The sequence below is a fragment of the Psammomys obesus genome, unplaced genomic scaffold (genome assembly GCF_907164565.1).
Source record: "Psammomys obesus unplaced genomic scaffold, mPsaObe1.curated_primary_1811, whole genome shotgun sequence".
NCBI classification, from domain to species: Eukaryota; Metazoa; Chordata; class Mammalia; order Rodentia; family Muridae; genus Psammomys; species Psammomys obesus.
In genome coordinates this window covers 13,802,929-13,809,326 of record NW_026592890.1, presented here as the reverse complement: position 1 = coordinate 13,809,326, position 6,398 = coordinate 13,802,929, and the positions used below count along the sequence as shown (strand labels likewise).

Here is a 6,398-nt window from a genome sequence, read left to right as displayed (position 1 = left end):
TATACTATGCTTATTTTTTGTGGCTTTTTCCTCCTGGCTGTAGTAATAATGCACGCTTGTTGTAAAATAGCCGAATTACTTTGAAAGGAAACAAAATGTCAGTAGTTACACCTCCTGCAAACAGTCATTGTAACCAGAAGGTGTGAGCTGAGTTAGAACTTTCCCAGGCATAAAACATGCACTATTTTATAGGAACAATGTATACTAAGCGGTGTAATCAAACTGCCTTTCTCATCAAGGGTCCTTTGAACATTTTAGCACTTAAAGGAATTCTTGCCTTTCCCCCTAATGTGGCCAGGCCTGCAGGTCTGTGTGGAGCCGCAGTTGCCGGTGTCTGTTCCTCAGGATGGAGTCATGAAAGTCGTCAAGAACAAAGCCTACTTTTAAAAGATACCGAGTGAGATTTAAAAGGCCGTGAAAGGGTATGGCTGACTTCCATGCTCAAAAACGACTGGTGATCCAGGGCAAAAATAAGCACAACACGCTCAAATACAGGATGATAGTCTGTGTGATTAAGGGCCATCATCTACCAGATTGCATATGCCCCTGCAGCAGGGGACATGATAGTCTGAGCAGCAGTTCCATGTGAACTGCTGAAATGCGGTGTGAAGGGTGGCCTGACCGACTATGCTGCAGCCTGTTGTACTGGCCTGCTACTGGCCCACAGGCTTCTCAATAGGTTTGGCATTGACAACATCTACGAAGGCCAGACGGGGGTGATTGGAGATGAATGCAATGTGGAAAGCATCGATGGTCCGCCTGGTGCCTTCGCTTGCTATTTGGGTACAGCTCAAACTACAACTGGCAATGAAGTTTTTGAAGCCCTGAAGGGAGCTGTGGATGGAGGCTTGTCTAGTCCTCATAGTACTGAACGATTCCCTGGTCATGCCTCTGAAAGCAAGGAGTTCAATGCAGAAGTACATCGGAAGCATATCATGGGTCAGAATGTTGCAGATTACATTAATACTGGTGGCACCTAATGGAGGGAGATGAAGATGCCTATAAAAAAACAGTTCTCTCAGAACATAAAGAACAACATAACCTTAGATGTGGAGGAGATGCACAAGAAAGCTCATGCTGCTATCTGAGAGAATCCAGTCTATGAGAAGCCCAAGAGAGAAGTGAAAGAGAAGAGGTGGAACTGTCCCAAAATGTCCCTTGCCCAGAAGAAAGATCATGTTGCTCAAAAAATAAAAATAAAAATAAAAATAAAAATAAGCTTCCTCATAGCTTAGGAACAGGCTGCAGAGAACTAAAGCAATTTTCTATGAAGACAAACTTATTGCCCCCCCCCAAAAGAATTCTTATGGTGACATTACATTTTGCTTTTATGTGTATTGTTTACTTGTTTCCACTTTTAAAAACAATTTCAAGCAATATAACACAATATCGTTCTCATATATCTTTGCTCCATTTGTGCACAGCATTAATTTCTACGAGTTTCGGAATGGTTAAACAGAAAACAGTGAACATTTAATACTTGGAAGGTTGCTGTTAAATAGATCTTCCAAGGAGAGCATGTTTGCTCAAACTGTTGTCGGAAGGCAGACCCGATTAGTTTTACTGATTAATAAATTAGTAAATTAGTAAAATTTATTAAAACCGATCCTCAACATGGGAATGTTCAATTGGTCTCTTTTCAGTAGTGCAATTACCTCTGTGATTAACTCACGAAGTGAGGCCAGCTTGGAAACAAAATCAGCTGTTCCTAGCATGCTGTGAGGAAGATGCCGCGCGAATCCAGGCTCTCCTGGCTGTCACAAGATCTGCTCTCTCCATTATGAGAAGGTACCCCCTTCCAGGCACCTTCTCAGCATCTTCCCAGCCTTGAAGACTGGGAACTCCTGCTCCAGCAAAGATGGTTCCAATCTTCTGTGGCCCCTGGCGGTCACATGGTTCCAGGTCAGCGGGAGTGCATGTTTGGGAAGCCAGCTCAGAATGCTGTGTTCTGGTTTGCCTGGAAACATCCCTTCTGCCCTTTGGCTGGAAACCTGAAGTGAAGTTCAATCTGGAACTGTGCTTCAAGAGGAATCTTGTGTGGTGTGTGGCTGCTGTTGCTCGGCATCAGGAGCTGCTTTTCTCAGAACAGTGTCAAGACTGCGAAGGAGGGTTTGAAGCATTATCAAGGCTAGGGCCAGGCTCTCCATCTGCTGAAGCTTTTGATTGCTTCTAGAGTCAGAGTTGCTGGGAAGCCAGGGACTCAAGTATCCAAGTCCCCCCACAAGGGTCCTTTCTCAGGTTCTAGAATGATGTTGTGTTCATAGTTTGAAGTTGGTTTTCTTTATGAGGGAGATTGAACATTATAAGTCTTAGGCTTTCCAAAATCTAAATCAACAGCCTTTTCAGACAGATTTTTCCCCCCCAATTTGGCTTCTTCCAACCACAGACAAAAACAGGGCGGCAAACAGTTATTATGTTTAATGTTAGGTCACTTGGTTGGAGCTCTGGAATTCTAGAGTTCTGAAGGGCTGCTATTCTTCAGTTAGTGGAGATTGATTAGTAATGTCTGCCTCGGTGTAGGCAGAGGTGAGCCATCCTGGTAGTCAAGTGTTCATGTGCTGGACAGTCATAGATGATGTTCTCATTTGCTCTCTATTGCTGTGATAATAAAACATCATGACCAAAAGCAACGGAAGTGTTATTTGGCTTACAGGGCTGGATCACAGCGGTCATCGAGGGAACTCAGAGCAGGCAGTCAAGGCTTTAAAGGAGTGCTGCCTACTGTCTTGTTCCATGGTTTGCTTAGCCTGTTTTCTTATAGAACCCAAGATTATTTAACCAGGGAGTGCAGCATGCATAGTGGTTTGGGCCTTCCCATGTCATTCATTAAACAAGAAAATACCTGACCAGTTTGCTTACAGGCTAATCTGATAGAGACATTTTTCTCAGTTGAGGTTCCCTCTTCCCAGGTGATTCCAGCTGACAAGCTGACAAGCTGACAAAAACTAACTAGCACAATGATGTGTAGAAATATTTGTGCTCTCAGTTTTGTACACACATGTGAGACAGACATGTCTATTGAAGCCATTAGACTCTGTCACGTGGCGCCTATCCCTACTCTGTGCTCACACTCCACTGGAGTTCTGTGCTGGCAAGCTCCAGAAACTATTGCATAATGAGCTTAAATAAGGTATGAGCTCAAATGCATTCAAGCAATGGTGACTCTGAACTTCGACTTTCCGGAGAACTTACTGGGTTCTTACTTGTTTTCCTGACACATTGACTATTCATTGCCTCACAGGAGGCCTGAGAGGCTGTTTGAAGGCTTTCCATGTACAGGGCAACAGAGCTAAAAGTAAAGGAGGCTTCAATGTGGGTTATCATAGAAATAATTAAATTCCACTTCAAATTCAATGTTCAGAACTGCGTTTGGCTTTGTTGTTGTTGTTGCTGCGTATTTGTTGTGTTGTTGTTTTTCTGTGCAGCTCCACCCGGATGCTCCACTGGTTGTTGCTGGTGACTACAGATGAGGTACAGTCCTGGTGGGCTGTATTTAGAGATGCCAGTGCCCCCCATGGCTAGTACTGGTTAGTATTAAGGAGGCTTTTCCTCCCTGGAATTATTGGTTTCACTGGACGTAGGTTCAGACCCAGTATAGACAAGGGAGGATAGAAGGCCCTAAGAGAGTACTTGGTGGTGGCATACCCATCAGAAAGCAACTACTTAATGTCTTCTTTTCTTTTTCCTATTCTTTGTGCCCTGAGACCCTGTCTTTTGGTGGCCACTGTGGGATCAGGGGTAGGGGAGACAGGCCTTCTCGGTTGACTTAAGACTAAGTTTTAGGTTGGTGTAAGGCCACTTCCTTTTAAAAAATATCATTTATTTATTTATTTATTTATTCATTTATTTATTATTTATTTATTTAATGTGCACTGGTGTTTCGCCTGCATGTATGTCTGTGGGTGTCAGATCTTGGAATTACAGACAGTTGTGAGCTGCCATGTGGGTGCTGGGAATTGAATATGGGTCCTCTGGAAGAGAAGTCAGCGATCTTAACCACTGAGCCATCTTTCCAGCCCCAAGTCCACATCTTTATCATCAGTTGTCCTCCTGTCACCTGACCTGACCCCAAAGGTGGGAAAATTGAGGAAGAGAGAAGCACACAGCATGGCAGAGATTAATGGCCTAGCTTCCTGTTCTAGGGAACAGTAAGGGACCCAGTTCTTGAACCAAGGTGAGTCACAGAGAGAAGAGATAGGACAGCATCCCTGTGGGTATTTCTGAGCTCTCTGTATGTCCTCAGACAGTGCAGGTATGGGCCTGGACTTTTTAAATGGCCCACAAGGGACAGGTCTGTACATAAGTAGAAACTGAGCTGACATTGGCACCAGAGCCAACAGAAGCAGGTTAGAACTTGATGCTTGAATGTAGCTGGGTTAACATCCTGCTAAAGAAAAAAAAAATAACCTCTCCAGAGGAACTAACAGGATTCAGAGTCTCATGACATAAAAGTAAAAATATCTAAGTTGTAATAAAAATGACTTAGCATATGAATAAACAAAAAAATCATAGACTTCTTTGGGGTAGGGAGAGCAATAGATCCCCCCAGAGATAAGGTGACAAAGGTGCTGGACTTTGTAAGGAAAGACCTCCACACATTTATTTAAAGACCTTATAACAAGTGACAGCAAACAATTGTGAGTAAAAATGTTTTTATGTCTTAGCAAAATGAATTCATGTTCAAGGATAAGCTACATGGAAATGTGGGAACTGAAAAAAATCTAAATAAAAAACACAGAGACAAACTAAGGCATAAATAGCCTACATGCATCTAAATAAAAAGCAGAGACAAACTGAGAGATAAATAGCATATTAGACAGAGGAAAAGCCTGTAAAACTGAAGATAAACTCAAATGATCCAACATAAAGAAATAAACTGTTTTATGAGAAAATTCTAATGCCTGGGGTTATGCCGAAAGGAAGAGTGTTATGGGAATCTAAGCAGAGAAGAGGAGAAGGAGGCAAAGGACACATATTTAGGGAAATAGTTTCTATTGTTGAATAACAGATCACCACAAGCTCTGACTTAGAAAAAATGAGAGCCATTTGTTTATCTTGTGTACTATTAATTAAAAGTCCGGGTGTGCCTTCATGGGATTCTCCGTGCCATATCTTGGTAGCCGAAGTTCAGAGTCACCATTGCATGACTGCATTTGAGCGCATACCTTATTTAAGCTCATTATGTAGTACAGTTGTTTCTGGAGCTTGCCAGCATAGAACTCCAGTGGAGTGTGAGCACAGAGTAGGGCTGGGCACCACGTGACAGGGTCTAGTGGCTTCAAGAGACTCAAGGCTTTACACTGGGAAGATGCATTTGCAGCTACACAACAGGAATGAAATCACACTGCTTGTTGGCCAAGAGTTGTGACCAGGGCTGGTGAAAGTCAAACTGTCTTGTAAGAAAGAGTACGGATGCAGTTTTAGAGCCAGGGTAGGTTGGAGAAAGGTGCATATGGAGACCACCAGCGATTTCAGTGGTTTGATCCAGTTCGCATGTCTGCAGTTCAGTGCACAGGGCTAGCTGTAGACCAGATTGAACTATGCATGCCTCCAAACTGTAAATGTTCAGACAGGGTGTTAAGGCCATTTTGATTTTCTTCCCTGACTTGAGAAAGAAAGATTTATATAAAGTTTTTCAGTCCATGAGATGAGTTTGCTCTCAGTCAAAGTGTCCTCAGTTTCCCTCTTCCCTCGTCAACTTGGAAGTCAGTAGGGAGACGCAGATGGAATGTTGCTCCAGTAGAATCCTGTTCACACATCCAGTGCTGCCAGGAAGAGCCCATTCCTTTTTGAGTGTTTGCTGGATTATGCCAGGATTACTAAAGACACTGTCTTTTTCTGAGAGTCATTTCTCAAAATTCCCTCACAGCAGCATTGAGATTACTGTTTGTTTAAACAACTGTATTGTGGAAATGGAACCTAAACAGGATCCCCCAATTTTGGCAAAAAGATACATCTTTACACATTTGAGAAGTGAGTTTTCAAGCAGAATAAAGTCATATCTACACCAAGAGACATCCTAATTAAACTTCTGAAAACCAAAGTCTTGAAGATAGCCAGAGGGAAAAACGAACTTCTCACCTATGGTGGAAAACCAGCACCGGTGACCGTCTCACCAGGAACTGTAAAAGACAGAGGAGAAAGCGCAAGTTGCTCCAGAAAGCAGGAAGTTGTTTCTCTGGGACCCATTCACTGGCCTGACACATCCTGAGGCGGCTGCAGCCATAGACTGAGAGGGCCTGGCTCCCGCTGAAGCTGTTGGCAGATTTCTGAGTCATTTGTGTGAGGCTGATTTTGTAGGCATGCAGAATGCAAGTGAGACAGACCATGGAGACTTCCACCCTGACTTCAAAGGAAGGTCTGGGAGGCCAGGCAGTGCATGGCAGGCTTAGAATCCC

The 6,398-nt window shown here is 43.4% G+C and overlaps 1 pseudogene; it reads left to right on the top strand.

The window, feature by feature from the left end:
- The first annotated feature begins 354 nt into the window (after positions 1-354).
- On the top strand, positions 355-1,235 carry LOC129683247 (60S ribosomal protein L5-like; annotated as a pseudogene).
- Positions 1,236-6,398: the final 5,163 nt, after the last annotated feature.